Genomic DNA, 16511 nt, shown 5'->3' with positions numbered 1-16511 from the left:
TTTCATCCTGCACGGAAAGCGCCTCCGCCCACAGCACCGCGGCCAATGAGAAAGGTCGTTTCATTCCGGACGCGTTTCCGTCCCGATCGTCCACACAGCGAAGTCAAAGGCCGCTCGAAAACCGCTCGAATGGGTTGGCAGAGAGGATTAAACCGAAACAACAGAATACTCTTTTGATAATTTACGCTTGCGGAAGCGAGTCTGCCGTTTGAATAATGGACTGTTTACGGTTCGTAGTGCGCGCTGAAGGTGAATCAGCTCGGCTGTGAACACGTTCTCGTGGATATTTGTTTTCTCTTTGGACGTCTGTTTGTCGGTGTGCACGGTTGTCACAAGCTAACGCTGCTAGCCTCCGCTCCACCGAGTTGCTTATGAGCTGCGATGGTCGTCGCGGGTTTATGCGGATGTCTCCGGACCCATCTGTTTTGAACCGACGGCAACAAATGGGACCATCCAGCATCGGCCGAAACTACCGCGGCGTAGATTAACACGCTCATAATTCAGTTGTAAATACAAAACAAACCGTGGGAACTCAAACAGGTAAGACCGATTTTACACTTTATCCTGCGAAGCAAACAATAACAACAAACGGGCTGTTGCTGCCCGTGGACCTCACTCTGTTGTGTCCTGCGACAACGATCAGCAAGCAACATCGACTGATATTATGGTTTAACTGAAAACAAAATACACGATGTGGCCTCATGTTTGCATAATTCGCACGTTTACAGTAAAAAAAAAAAAAAAAAATACTTCGCAGCCTTAGCTGGAGTTTATAGTATCTTGTTTTTGTTTTTTTGTTTGTTTGTTTTTTTGAATGGTCAGAAATCTGGATGTGGTTGTGATGGGGAATCAACATACGGGGGCTGGCACTGTCAGTGTTTTGATGTTTTAGGGTTGGATTAAATAATTTCATAGCCAGTTGTTGCATCGATGTCACACCCCCTAAAGTCTGCAATTGAACAAACTGTTGTGCATGTGTTGTGGAAGGTGAAAACAACACTGCCCATCGACACTAATCTCGTTAATTAGGGATAGTCCTGTATTCCTGGTTGTAATCAAGATATGCACCTCGTGCACCATTAACCTCTCCATGTTGTGTTGTTTATAAATGACACAGTGGCAGTTGATTCAAAGCATCGCCAGTGTACCTGCTTTTCCTGCTGAGGTGTGCACAGCATCACCAATTCGTAGCATGCAACACTGTGTCGTATCTGTTTGCTGGTGCCCTGAAGCAAAATGGATGTGCCAGATACATGCCTGTTAAGGACGACAGTGACTTGAAATTATTGCAGCAAATTCAAGATGATGCATATGTTGAGTGATTTAGCCCACAGGCTCTCCCAGACTCACCAGTAAGTGTATGTAGGCAGTGAGCAGCCCAACAGTGGGGCATATAGATGGATAACATCCCAGTTGGCTGAGCTGGCTCAGTGGAATGTGTGGCTTTCTATACTAATAACATGCGAAAGAGGGGCACAACATGGTGGGATTTGAGATAAGCTGTAGGTGAATGGGAATATGGAGGAGAAATCCTTGCCTCTTTGGTGCAGTACCAGCGCTGAGGAAAACACTGCAGTGCCGCTGGTGGTGTTTTCCACCAAGATACTGAGAGTGTTTCAGCTTGTTGGGGCGTTCGTGTTGACTACACTGCAGAGGCAGTGATGCATATCTCTTGTCTCCCTGGAGCATGCATAGGTCTCGTTTGCCTCGAATCAAACTGTTTCAGATGTCCTTTTCTGTTGTACTTCAGTACTTTGATGCAAGCAATTTCAGGTGTATTCTATGGACTTGGAGACATGTAAACACATTTTTATCTTTAGTGCAATACTGTGTTTACATTGCGATATGACCCAAATAAGGAGTGAAAATCTCCCTTGAATAAAGATACGTTGTCATAAATGCTCTATCATATGTTCTAATCTCATTTTTATTGCTGAAATTTGAGTGAAGTCTAAATATATCAGGTGGTTAGAGCTTGTAATTTTCCTTCAAGATGCTTCTTGACTCTTGTGACCTAAATATCCCATCCGGTTCCCATTATTGATGGCTGCATTTTTGCCCCCTGTTCCTATAAGTGGTACCAGAAAATCAAGATATGTCCTCTGTCTGCAACAGGAAATGGAGTTTGGCTGGGTTAGAAAGGTCATGAGCTCGGGAAAGAGAAGCAGGCAGGCTTTTTTTTTATTTTCTCTTTCAACAGTGGGTCTTGAGTCTCAGAACTCTTTGGTTTCAGTTGATAGCCATTTTATCCAGGTTTGGGAAAGTTGCGAGGTGCCGAGAATGTCAGGGTGTTGTTGTGTTGCGATAGAGCAAATACTCTTCAGAGTCTCGGCTTCTGCTTCACACTTTCATGCCTATTTGGAAGCTGTTGTTTGATTGCCGAGTGTCTTATTGTACTGTTCAATGTGCTCAGGTCTGAGGTGGAAGCAAGGCCAGGTCTGTGCGTCACGACAGAAACACAACTGAATTTAAATTGTTGTAATGAGACCGTCATGGCTGCAGTGTTTGGGTAGCTCGACAGTTGCTGTTGCAGAAGACATAAAGATTGTTATTATGGCCGTGGTGTTGAATGACAATCTGTCAGAATCAGTGAGTCACTTTCTCTGGACAGACATTGATGTGAAACTGGTGAGGCCAGATTTTAAAAAAGCGGAGTACACTGCAGCTGCAGCACAATAGAGTTTCGTCTCCAGACTATGAAGTATGAAGAAGTACCGAGTATTTAGTTTTTTTGGGTATTGCTGTGATTCATTGTTTGGATTTTCATGTTGGCAAAGTACCAGTTGTTTACAGTCCTGCACCATAGCCAGAAGGTCGTTGGTTCACATCTACTCTGAGCCAGGTCACTCTCAGTGACGGTCGCATGTTCTTGTTGCGCGTGCATACAATGTCTACACTGAAATAGTCTCAGTTGTATCCACATTCGTTTTTGTTTTACCGTATGTGGGTTCTCTCCACACAAAGCCAGTATTTATGGAAAGTGGAAACACTTCTTTTTGAGAGTGGATGGATCTGACAATGCTGGCGTCGTTTTGTGTGGACGTTTTACAAATCTAATTTGATGAAATGGTGACCGTGGACTTGATACTGCAGTGTAAAAGATGGATTAATGTTTGTTGGGACTTCTGTGAAGCAGGCCTGCCAGCGTGTCTCTTTGGATATGACTACATTGACTTGGTGGGGTAGTTCCTGGCTCCTGGCACCAGCAGAATGTGTTGAAATCCAATTGTTATTCCAAATTATGTATTTAAGGAGGGATGGCAACACTTCCATCATTAATTCAGGGGATTTTGTCACTTTATAATCTCATTATCTTTTCACGTTTTGGGGATTTAGAGGAACTATTGCATCACCTCAACAATCTGCCACTATATTTAGAACGATGTGCATGATTGATGCACTCAGAATGTTGCTTTCTCAGGAAATGGCCTGTCTAAGGGATGCTCTTCAGAAGTCAAAATATAGCACATTGCTATTTTTTTCTCAGACGTAAGCTGTAAACACGGGTACCTGTCAGACAATGCTGAAGGGAGAGGCTGGTTCCAACAAATAAAGGATGTCACGGATTGTAGCTTCCCAATAGAATAAACATTTGGGAATGACATCGCAACAGCAACGTGGCCCAACTCTGCATTCCCCTGTTTGCACATGCATGCTTTGATTGGTGCTTGGCACCTTAATTGTTTGCCAAGTGGAAGTTTTGAACAGGCAAACCACCAAAATTAGCAATATTAGAATAAAAAAAAAAATATTTCCCAAGGAAACAACTGCAGATAGACACCACCTGTCACAGGTTGTAGATATTTGTTACGTCTCCCAGCTCCGTCACTCACATTTTTGCATGTTTAAGCTGCAAATGCTTTAGGTTTATTGACATTGTAAACATTCCCATCTAAGTGCGTGGTTGATTAGCGGAGGATTCTCTTTGAAAAGATAACATTATAAACATAAATAGTTGATTGTTCACGTCTCCTTTCCTTCGCAGCGCAACATCTAACATGTGTATGTTACTCATAATAGCACATGTTTTTACTGTGGAGCCTCAGTTTGTGTGTGTGTTGAGCAGAAAATATAATATTGCACTAAAGCAAAACCCTGTACTTGTGTCTATGTATAGATGGTTGTTACGTTGAAAACTGGTGGCACCTTTTCTGCTCACATGCCCCCTTATAAGATGGATTATATAATAGTTAAATTGTGTAGGTGGCTGGCTGGCACAGTATGCAGTACAATTTGCAGTTAATTTCTTGAATGCTTCTGTGAAATAATCTTTTGAATTTCAAATGCTGGAATAAAACAGGTAGTTGTAAGAGGGGGGGGGAGAAAAGCTTTTAGCTGCAACTCCTACACCCACTCTCTGCCTGTCTTCTATGTGTGCAAGCTCTCCCTTCCCCCTCTTGTACTGACAGTGTGGTCCTGTTAGGTAAACAAGCATGGCTACTCCTATTTCTTGCCTCTTTCTGTCTGTCCCTGCCTTTCCTTTTCACTGGGACGAGGTATCTGCCTTCATCCCTGTTCGAGTTGTGTAAATCTTTTATAGCCGCCGTTCTACCAGCACCATCTCGGCGGATACTCAAATGGCATCTGAAGCCCTTTGAAATTCAGCCTAGTCCTTTGCCCCCTCCTCTATCCTTGAAGCAAAATGGAACAAAATGGCGGGCTCCAATCCTGCTGTTTCCCCCAGGAACTGTCGAGCCTCGTTTCAGGGTTTGGGAGGTCCTGGTAGCTGATGGTGCCTTTAACTCATGTTACGTTCTGCTTACTTGCGAGTCTTCCGCTGCACCCCTCCTGATAATATTTTCTCTTCCCCGAGTCTCTTCGACATCAAAGGCAAAGGTTCTCCACTCTGGCATGCTGCTGCTTCACCACAAATGTGCTTTTTACAGACTTGGCTTTTGATCCCTCTGATCGAAGCTCAGAAAAGGAACAATTTGCACTCTTATTTCATCGGGGGGGGGTGGGGACTCACTGATGTGCTTAATTATTTTTTCAAGCATGCTGAAAATATCTCAAATGTGTATCACGCTGTAGTCTCATCTTGGGATTTGACATGTTTTTGCAACTCTGGCATTCATTTGTAACACAGACTGGTCTGCAATTGCCTTCTGGCAGAGAGATGCCATGATAGGCCTCCAAGGCACCGTTCAGTTCCACTCTCGGTTTGGTTCCAGACAACTTCAAATGAAGTGAGTCTCAATGCATTTGATGCAGAGATATCCTACAATGCACATGCAGGAAGTTCATGTTTTCGATGCTTAATGTTTTTGTTTTTTGTTTAATATTTCTCTCCGTCTTCAATGTACTGTGGAAAATTCAAAACTGGGTCAAAGTTTTATCTTGATGAAGAGTCACAATGGACAACAAAATAAGCAGGGTTTCATTTGTGCGTCCAAGCTCGATGAACCCAAGTAGGTAACACTATTTGACCATTCTTTTGATCTATCATACAATTGTGGTATTGGACGTGTTCTGAGATTAGTCGATCAGGTTCTGGACAGTGGATACACTCTGTCATGTGTCCCTTTGGGCACCAATGTCCTGGTCTGTTAATCCCGTCGCTGACATGCAAGGAAAATGACAGGCCAGCTTGCCTGGACTACCTTCCCTGTTTCAGCTTTATATAAAAAAAAAAAAAAAACTTTTGGATTGTCTAAATTAAGTCATGAATCCTCTGAAAGCTATGTATCAAAGTTTTTTTTTTTTTTTTTAAATGTGCCACCTCAACATGTATAGGACCTGTTTTTCACAGTTAAAGCTTTGCCTTTTTAAGAGTATCCTCTTCAGTCTTGCAGTGTGAACTAGCTACAGGCTGAGATGTGGCTGTTTATTTTCAGTTAGTCAAACGTTTCCTGCAGTGCCTAGTACTGCCCTGTACTGAAGGGTGTATATTTCAAAACTGCATCAGTACTGAAGTAATTTTGCTGGAGATCTGGAGCTGGGTTTGGCCGGCCTTCAATATATCTTTGCAATAATGTTCAGCACTCTTGTCCACATTACTGATAAAGAACTGAGGTAACCTTGTGGTTGTTGTGCGGTCAAATTACTCACGGTTGCAGCGTCAGGCAACTTTTTCTACATGACGTCTTGACAGAAGAATGTCGTCAATTTGATAAACGGTGCAAGTGATAGTAGTTTTGTCTTGTGTATTGCAGTGTCTTGACGGGCTTTTGTGATTGGTCAAGAACAAAGCTTTGGTATTGTGAGGTGAAATAAGATATTCTATGGATTTAGTAGTGAGATACTTCATGCTGACCATAGATATATTCAGGTGTACACAGCTCTGTCAATGCTTCGGTCACTTTCGCCCCCCCCCCCCCCCCCCCCCCCCCCCCGCTGTTCTCTTCATGGTGGGAAAAAGCCATAAACTGAGACGGGAGCAAGGGTCCGAGGGCAAAATGTTGCACGGGGGGGAAGGGTAGGGGTGGTGTGGCCTGGCTGAATCTCAATCACGGCGGCCCTTCAGCAGGGCTTGCCTTTTGATGGGCCAGCTGCAGCCATTCATCCACCCATTTACATTGAAATGCAACAACAGGAAGGGGGGAGGGGACAACTGTGGGGAGATGGGCCTCTGCGCTTGTGCGAGTGGGATGTGAATGAGAAGTAAAGGCATACCTAAATACCAAAGAGAGGAGGTCTGCCTGTCGGGGCCCATGCCCCTGCTCACAAATACATGCAGCCATACTTTGTTTTCCCCCCAGCATGCTGTGGGGCCGTATACTTAACACAAAGGATCTAAGCACCCTTTTTGACCAGTACATGCATTTTCACCACTCAGCTATTTTCTGTCTTTACAGCCAGGCTGGTGGCTGTAAAGAGGTTGTGATTCATTCAACTGTCTGTTGTAGCAGCAACACTATTGTCAGTGGGTTTTTTTTTTTGTACTTTCTTTTCTTGGTATTTTGGGGGCATTTCCCTTCATACGGTTGGATTTCTTGTGTCTTATTTTGTTCAGGTTTCTTTAGGGATCTATTTTGGCTGTGGAGTTCCTTTGCTCTGTTTCCTGGCTTGGTGTAATGGAGGTCATACAGTGCTATTGGTAGAAGAAACCGGTTCTGTAACTCATTAGGGGCTTCAGACACAAACTGCACTTGAGGCAAATGAGGCCAGTGTGTCATTTTTTCTGAGTTCATCTGGCTTTCCAGGATAAATTAAGTGTCTTAGAGGTGTGCCTGTGACAGTGATTGAAAGGCGTTTTTGGGAACGTGTCGAAGTTCAGAAGTGAACATCCCTTCAAATACTCTCCTCAGTCATTTCCATGAGACTTCCATGTGCCTACACCCACTGCGCCGTGGGAGAAAGCTAAAATCTGAATGAACATTTGCAACTCATGAAGAAATGTCACGCAAGTTACAGCATTGTCAAATCACGAGTTCACAAATAAGTTTGGATTTCATGAATTGGAAAGAATACTCATTTCTCAACATGGGTACATGCCAAATTTCTGAATATTCACTTGACATTTCTAGCTCACCCCTTTTTCCTTTTACACATTTTGCAATTGTCCAGACAGTATAAAATACCCTTGGAGCAAACTTTGTCAGACAGATTCTCCAAAAAGCACATCAAACAACAGTTTCTGATAAGCCAACATCATTCACAAAGTAAACAAACACACTGCTGAATATGTCCGCCGCTGGAAACGAAAATACAATTGTGCCTGGAGTTGATTTTTCCGTGGTGAAAGTTGTTTTAAAAACAAAATCGGACATTGTTCAAACTAAATCCAAATATGAAACTGATCTCACCAGAGAGAAAACCTGAGCTGTATTGGTACTTTCCTTGGTTGAGACCAGGGCTGGGGAATCCTGGTCCCCCAAGGCTCCATTCCTGCATCTGTCCTTACTTTAACACACCTGATCGTAATGATTGGCTCATTGTCAGACTTTCTTCTGAGCTTAATCATGATTCATTCCATCAAATTCAGGTCTTTTGGAGCAAAGGAACATTGAAGAAAAAACATGCAGGACTGTAGCTTTCCAGGACCAGGTATCCCCATCTATGGTTTAGACCAACTGGAATTTTGCTGAGCTTGCTTTATGTTCACACTTACATTTTTAACATTCAACTGAAAGATGTAACTTGAGGATAAAGTAGATGCTTTCACCGTTTTGCATATATTCCTAATGTGCTGGCTTGAACTGCTCTCGGTGGAATAATAAGGTGAGCGCTCTTGGCCATTTGCGTTCTGTTTGATTACAGCACAGGGCATTCTGAAGGAAGGGGGACACACGTGATGTGAACCGAAGACACACCACACCAAAAAGATAACGATCCATCTACAAGTGCTCGACGCTGCCATCAAGCTGTCAGAGGGATTTTAAATTCTGCATCTCAAATGGTTTAGATAACAGCCCGGACGAGGGCTCACAAGGAGCAGGGGGATGCAGAGCATGAAAGTGACACTTGGTTAGACTCGATGCATTGTTTTTATTTAATTGAATAAAATCTTGTTTTTCCAGGAATACCACTTTGAGTTTAAGTAAATGTATTTTGCAAGAGTGTTGTGATCAAGATCAGCTGGTGGTTTTTAATCTTCATTTTAAAGCACAAAAATAATATCTTCATAAAGATGTGGAAGCTGCGGATGTGGTACTTACCTTGTTACAACTGGGGATATTACATATTTTAGAATTTAGCCTTACTGTGGATTTTTTACACACCACTGGAATCTGGAGGGTTAATAATGATTCAAATACAATTTGGACGTTACAAACAATTTCTAAATGGGGCAGTTAGTCATCTGGATATGTTTGTTGTTGGCCTGAAGAGGAGTTCAGCATTATGCTGTTGGTTGTTGTCCTTTTTGGAATCTTAAGTGATAGGGGAAATTATTATTTCTTAAGTTATATGGTGTGAGATAAACAAGAAATGTGTGTGTGATGACCAGTATCTGGCGAGAAGCGAGGGTAGGAGGATAAATAAAAAAAACACTGTCACCTTCTGCGATTTGCAGTATTACAAAATCTTCCATTCTCCACATGACTGCCGCTGAGGCTTTGGTTTATTATTGTTAATATGTCCAGAAGGTATGCATTCATCATGAGCAAGAAAAAAATAAGCAGAAAAAGAAGGGGGAGGGAGGTAAACTGTTGTTCTAGAGACTTACTATATTTATGATAATTGCACTGTAAAATGAAGCAGAATTCTGGTTAATTACCCCGCCTGCACTGAGATATCAGCAACATGCAAGTGTGCCTTTTGATATATAATCGAACCACGGGTTCATGTTCGCTTAAACTCTGTATTGACACGTAAAACCAGCGATAACGGAGCCAGGGGGTGCCTTTCAAATGTTAATATGTACAGTACCAATATCGTGTTTTTCCACGGTGGTTTCTTGGTGTGTTCTTGCATTCATAACCCAGAGATTACAAACATAACCATGGCAGCACACAAAGCTTCCACATCTGAGGGAAAACCAAAGAAAACGTGGCCACTTCTCTGGAAAATGATCAAGCTCACAGATGAGATGTGAATTTTAACATTCCTTTTTGTAAAGCACAACATTTATTTGAGGTAAAACAGGTCTTCAGTGTGGTTGGGAGAGAAATTCAACTCGTGAAGAGCACTCAGTCATGTTTTGACCGTTAACTTTACCTTGCAGTTGGTTAGTCTCTGCCTTCTTGTCTTTCTAGTGTTTAAAGGATTTTGCTGTTTGCCATCACAAACCCCATCATTTAATCCCGTTTTTATTATTCCTCAAACAGCTGTTAGTGTGTTACTTTTCAAGAAACAGCCATGTGTGATCAAGTTGAACCTTAACAAGCTCAAACCTGTTACTGTATTCCACAAGAGCTCCGTAAGCCACAGAGGAGACTCTGTGTTACTGTTCAACATTCCTTGAAAATTGCAAAAGAAATACTTGTTTACCTAATATGTATGCACAGTCATTTCACTGTTTCGGTGAATGAAATTGTTTGCAGCCATGTTGACTGTTATCCAATCAAACCCTGTGCACAAAGAGATGCTTGTCTCGCATTAATGCTGTGTAATTAACGTTTAAAAATGTTGTGCTGCACAGAAGCAAACTCCAGAAATGGTGTGTGAAGACAGCTTGTTAAGCTCTGCTTACCTGAGGCCCCTAGGTCTCAAATACAATGACAATAATCATTTGCATAGTGTTGGTGTTGTTGTTGTTGTTGGAAATGGCTAATTGGTAACACTTGAATTCTGGTTTACTTTCTCTTTCTGAAGCTGTTGGTGATAATAGATGAAATAGAAGATCCCATTACGTAAAGGGAATAGCTGCATTTATTTTCACTGATGATTAAGTTATGATTAAGAATCCAATGATTTTTTTTTAGTTTAGTATTAAGAATTAAGACGTTTTTTTGGGTGGGTGGGGTGGTACAATTTGTTTGCAGAATTCTCGCGAATAGTGATGTTTCTGGTGACAATATTTTTGTCTTTAGAGTAAACAATCAAAACTTAGAACAATTTATAGTCAGGTAATTTATACATTCTGCCAAAACGTATTGTGTGTCTAGAGACCATTTGAAACTTTAATAACATGACCAACTATATTGGCTGTATATGAGCTATGGTGTCCTTTTCCCCATGCAACACCCGTGGGTTCGGCTCAACATATTCTATTAAGTTTTTACAGCCTCTACCTTTAACCAAGTGAAGTGGAAGCAGATCTTGATAAGACTCGTCTTATCTTCTCTGACCAGGCCCGATCGCATCGTCGCTGGGTAAACAATATTGAATTGTGCCAAGTATGGTTAGCATCGCGAGAGCACCAGCAGCTATGAACAGCTGACTCTTGTATAAATTCTTTGAAACCACATCATTTTGCATTTGGACATCTCTTTAGCTTCCAACCACGCAGTTTAAAAACCGCCATATTTTCGGGCTGTGGGTACTGTAAATCCTATCATTGCTACATAGCCTCATGTATTTGACTAGAACACTAATTGGTCCAAGGCCACGTTTACACCTACCCAGGTATTTAAAAAAAAAACTTTGATATTTCTCTTTGTTTGGGCTGTGCATTTACACATAAATGCAGGGATACTCGCCACAAACGGTGATTCCTGAAAACTCTGACCACAGTGGAGATTTGGATAAACTGTGTCTCCGGTTGCATCTAAAGGGGAGTAGGTAGATATTTGTCAGAATTCGTAACGTTGTATTTTTTTCCAGGATTCTGATTGGGTATCGTGACTTCATTACACTGCCCCCTACGGGTTTGACATGCTCATAGTAGCTCTGAACAAGGTTTATATGCTGATCCGTGTCGGTTAAGATTTCTTTTTTAAACGTAGAGGGAGAAATATCAATTTTTGTAAAAACCCAGGTACATGTAAACATCGCCTAATATGCAATGTGCTGACTAGCGTCAGAGTGAATATTTAATCAATTATCAGACAAATTCTACAGATTACTATTGGATGCCATTTAATACCAACACAACATTGCCAAATGTTGATGGTGTTATATTTTGTGTATTTATGTCTACATTTATCTATATACTTTGTAGATGTAATTGGCCTACCCTACCTTCATATTTAAAATAACTTCTTCAAAACCACATTACATCAGTGTAACGTGTGGCTACTTTTTCAGATAGCGACATGTTCCCCAGAGCCGTTGTTTACTCTGGATAAATTTGAACGCTGCTGATGGAATGGAGGCTCGTGCCAGCTGGTGTTCAAATTGATGATCGAAGACACCAATGTGGATTGTTTATTCTGCCGTCACTGTTAATCAGCACAAGCAACTCTACTCCTTTAATTTAAAGGGGCCAGCTTGCGTTCACTTTTCCATCAGCCAATCCTCACAAGTGCATTGTGTGATTGGACCCCAAAAAAACCCAATTTTTTTTCTCCATTTGCCTGCAGCTGCTGTCAGACGCGCTGGTTTGAGCCGTGTGTGACCCCGGCTCCTTTCTTTGCTGCACTATCTTTATGTCCAGCTTCTATATTTGCCAGACTTGAAATGCAAGCGTGCATGAATGTTTGTTTGGTTGTTAATGCCTGTAAATTGTATATATATATTTTTTTCTTCTTTTTATATGTTTTACTTCAGCTCCTTCATTACATATAATGAATGATTTGCTTTTTATATGTATGCTTGACATATGAATAACGGCACAAAAACATGTTATTTAGGTAAGACTATTATAGTTCCGAATCACAGATATCATACGTATGTGTGATATGCTTAGTGACGTAATAGCACAGCTTTTGTACAAAAAAAACAAAACATTCCTAATTAAAGAGAAAAGCAAGATGCCTCTTAGCTCTTTTTTTGTGGAGTTTGCAGTGAGTGTGTGGTGGCGAGTGTGTTTAACCAGAGCAGCCAGCAGGGAATGGAAAATCACATCATCTTTAGTCAGCCTGCATAGGGACTTTCCCTCTTGAATATGTGGCAGCGGAGAGCCGTTCTTAAAGCTACAGGGGAGTGTGCACTTCGCCCTGCCATCGAGGCTGCTACATCGACATTGTTTTTCTGTGTCACATGCTGTGACGATGCCTCACTGGGCTGTTTGCTCTGTCCAGAAAGGAAGTGGTCTAATTGAGAAGTGGAAAGTAGCAGAGCAGGAAATATAAAAGACATTTGAAGTTGGCCCGGAGCTGCGATTAATCTTTCCCACATTCACTGTGTTTGTCTTCCAAGGCCTGGAATAGTCGCAGATCTGTGATTAGGTGACTAAAGCTAACCAGATCTTTGAAAGTCCTTTTGATGTTGAACCTACTTTCCTATAAATACACTGCCTTGTTTTTGCACCCATCTGTGTGTTGTGAGATTATGTGTGTGTCTGTGTGTGCGCAGGGTTGCGTGTGTGCCTGTGTCACTCTTGCTCTCTGCAATGAATCTTTTTATAGAAACAGCAGCCAGCAGTGTAATCTCTGGCGTGGATGTAGGACAGCCTTTTATTCCTTCTCATTACTTATGCAAAGCCAGTTCTCACCCCCAATCACTGCACTGCCTGTTTTCAAATGTACAGTTTTCCTCGAAAATGTGGGTCGTCGTTCCGTCATTCCAGCCTTCGTTATATGCTCCCTATGACACACCTGTGTGTGGGGTATGTTTTTGCAACTTCTCTGCTTGAGGCAGAACAATACCTTCTATTTTTAATAAATTTTTAGAGCTTTTTTTAAAAATGTTTTTCCTTTCCATGCAGCATAAAATTAGCTTGTAGTCCTAAAAATGGGCTGTTTTGTGGTCAGCCAACTCAGATCTCAGGTTTCCTGGAGACCCTTTCATAGTGATGTGAACTTGTGCTCTGTGCTGGAGACTTGGCTGCCAAAAACGGTTCTATTCACAGTGCATGAAATCTCAAGTTTGCACCTGGACGACTTGTAGTAAACATTACTGTCAGAAAGAACCATTAACAATGGCAGGAGTCTCAACTGAAACATAGACCCAAGTCTAAGATACAGGTGCTGTGCAACGGTACACAAAATCAATTACATCATCATGATGAGTTCCATGCTGATCTTAATCCCAAATGTTCAAACCCAAAAGTTGCACTGCTTGCAACTTAATGGAGCGTTTCGTTATTCCCGCTTTGGCACTTTAACCTTTTCCTTTTCTTCCAGAGAAATGGAGAAGACCACATAATCGATCAAAGAGGGTTAGCAAACTAGTTGTTGAGGCCCAGGAAGGTGTTCTTCAATAAGTTAGTTATGTTTAAATCATTTTTACATGTCCAATAAATGTTCTGACAATACCATCAGATGCATTTTCCATACATATACTCTAGTATATTTTGCATTGAAACCAACCAAACCAACCACTGTATTCATTGTTAACACATTCACATTTTAGCGTCCATATGAAGACCCAGCTAGGTCTCCCTATTTTCTGAAAAATTGGTGTCTATTCTTGTGTATACTGTGTGTATTGTGAGGTTTGGATGATGTGTGTATGACGGAGGCCTTGTCTTTTCCCCCCATGCTACTGTCTGCTGATCTAATGTAATACCATAATATCAACACTGTATAGTGAATACTTCGTTCATTGCACAGTCCTAGTCATTATGGTTTGATTTAAGAATTCCTTTGCACTCCGAATATAATTTTGCATTCTTCTGTCTCACTCGAGTCAGATTGAATTTATTCAGCATCTTGTTGATCCTACATAGCTTCACTATGTCATTCACATATGGCCCTGTTCCCATAATGATAATTTTATAGTAACAACTCCTAACTTCTGATCTGCAGGACAACAACATTTACGGTTTCTGAAAACGTCACTACTTTAAGACAATTTCCAGATTGGACCGTGCCGCTCAGACTTAATTTACACAACAACACTCAACTTTTCATTTCAGAACAGTGTTGTGTTTGAACACCAATGGTAAACACATGACAAAGCTGTCGTTGTCATGCCACTCAGCGGTGCTGCGTTTTTGTAGTACAATTAGCCAAGCAGGGACGTAGATAACATGCAAGCTCCTTTACAATGTCTTTTGTGGTATTGGCCACTCATGTGGTGTAGATAAAAATTGGGTCTATGCATATGATCGAAATGATGGTGTACTGAATGTAAATGTTTATTTGTGAAGCGTTGTGAAATTTAAGAGTGAGTAGTACAAACAGCGTTGGTAGTGTCTTCCCGCATGTTGGTACTTGCATGCAGCACACCACCAACTCATGACTTGGCATGGAAGCTACAATGTTTTCAACATTTCTTTCAGTCCTGTTTGTGCTGTGGTTGCTATCAGAGCGTTATCTTCAATAAAGTACAGTTTCCAGCAAACTGGAGCCAGTGTCTGTGTATCTGTTTTTATATAGAGATCCTAAATTATTGATTAAGACCCTAAAGCATAGTAATTCTACTGTGAAATGTGAATGTTTTGAATATATCCCCCCTAAAAAACCTGATATCAGTCCTACACACTTCAAATGTGTATATATTTTACAAGAAGCACCACATTTCATTCCATACATGTCTGAGATTACAAACCCTACATCAAAGAATTGTTCTAAATAATGTGCATCTTTGGGTCAAGATGTTCCTTTCTTGGAACATTTTAGAAGGAGCTGTCCTTTGCCGAGGGTTACAGGATAGAAGTCTATTTAAAGAAACGGCTATTCAATTATGAATGTTATTTCTGTTTAATAATTTAGCTGAAGAAGACTAAATTTGGAGCGGTTGGTCAAACCACTGGGTTCTTGGCCCACCAACGCAAAAAAGAGAGCAGTTTAAATAGTCAGGCGGTCTTATCTTTTGCCATGCCAGGTCCTCATGGTTTTATTCATGCCCGTATTGATTTATGCAGGTGTGGCTGTGGTAGTAATCCACATGCTTCCCATATGGCTATTTCCCCACAAACATGCACAGTGTACTCGTGTGCAACATACCCGTAAAACTCCCATCATGCCACCCGCCGTGATTCTTGGATAGATGATATTGTCGGCTGAAGTCAGCCCCGCAGTGTTCTGTTATGCTGCTCTCTCACACACTTGGCTCAACTCTCTCCCTGTCCTCTCTCATTCCCTTTCTTTCCACACCCCAGCCCTCTGTTCTCTCATCTCCTCTGCTTCTGCTTTACTCTGCCACCATTTCCTTCTCATCGTCACATTTGAAAGCCCCAAAATATGCTTGCACGCTGCATCCTCACGTGCTCATTTCTTCTCTCTTTCTTTCTCCCCCCCCCTCCTCTGACTGTCTCCACCCCCATCTCCACCTCTATGCAGTAGCCCTGGTTCCTCAGGAAGCGCTGCATGCAGGAAGCTAAGGGCGTTGGACCTAACTGTTTGCCTTGTTTCCTCCTTTGACAAAAATCATAGTAAATTATGCAGACGCACTGACAGCGCTAGTGTATTTCTGTTCTTAGTCGGCATTTAGGTCTCTGCTTTCACTTATCTTGTCCGGGATTCTTTATTGTACCAATTGCAAAGATGCCAACATCTCTTTACCGCTAGTAAATCTTCATGTCTAAATGTGAGCTGTAGAGCAACATGGAGTGTGTAAATAAAACATATCTATTTTTTTTTTTTTAATTACATGAGATGTACTATACTGATCGCCATCCTTCTTTGCAGTAGATGATCACAAAAGGTGATCCCTAATGGTGTCTGAGGCTTATTTAGATATCGGTGATCTTTGCTCCTCGTTGCCGTGTATCTGCACAACCAGCTCATTTCTTTTTATTTTGAAAGTGAAGATGCGTTTGTTGATTGTCTTTGTCTTTTTGAGTCTCTTCAGGTTAAAGTTAGAATAGAGAAAGGTTTCAACTGGAGTTTTCTGTGCTGATGTCTTTGAGTAACAAGCTACATACTGCGTTTAAGCATTATATGTTGACTATATTTTTCCGTATTAGCTAATTATACCGGCTATAGTAGACAATTGCTATAAATGACCAGCATCTCGACTGTGTAGTTTGCGCACGACAGCATTTTGATGAGAGTAAAGAAAGTCTTCACTAGATAGACTGTTGGATCTAAGTCCTCTGCTGCAGGGCCTGGAGTGATTTCTCTTCTCCCCTCTTTCAAGTCAGAGAGAAATAATGAACATTCACAACACTTGTGTATGTGTGTGTGTGTTTTCATTATATA

At 41.5% G+C, this 16511-nt stretch overlaps 1 protein-coding gene across 2 annotated transcripts in view; it reads left to right on the top strand.

Annotated features, from left to right (window-relative positions):
- The first annotated feature begins 139 nt into the window (after window positions 1-139).
- The window catches only part of ankrd11 (ankyrin repeat domain 11), a 112240-nt gene continuing 95868 nt past the window's right edge, over window positions 140-16511 (top strand). For both annotated transcript variants that reach the window (XM_080497003.1, XM_080497002.1), the window contains exon 1: window positions 140-540. The gene's annotated coding sequence lies outside the window, so the exon portion shown is untranslated. The remainder of the gene's footprint in view (window positions 541-16511) is intronic.

Source organism: Blennius ocellaris, assembly GCF_963422515.1.
Source record: "Blennius ocellaris genome assembly, chromosome: 1".
NCBI classification, from domain to species: Eukaryota; Metazoa; Chordata; class Actinopteri; order Blenniiformes; family Blenniidae; genus Blennius; species Blennius ocellaris.
This window is presented reverse-complemented; position numbering and strand designations above follow the sequence as displayed.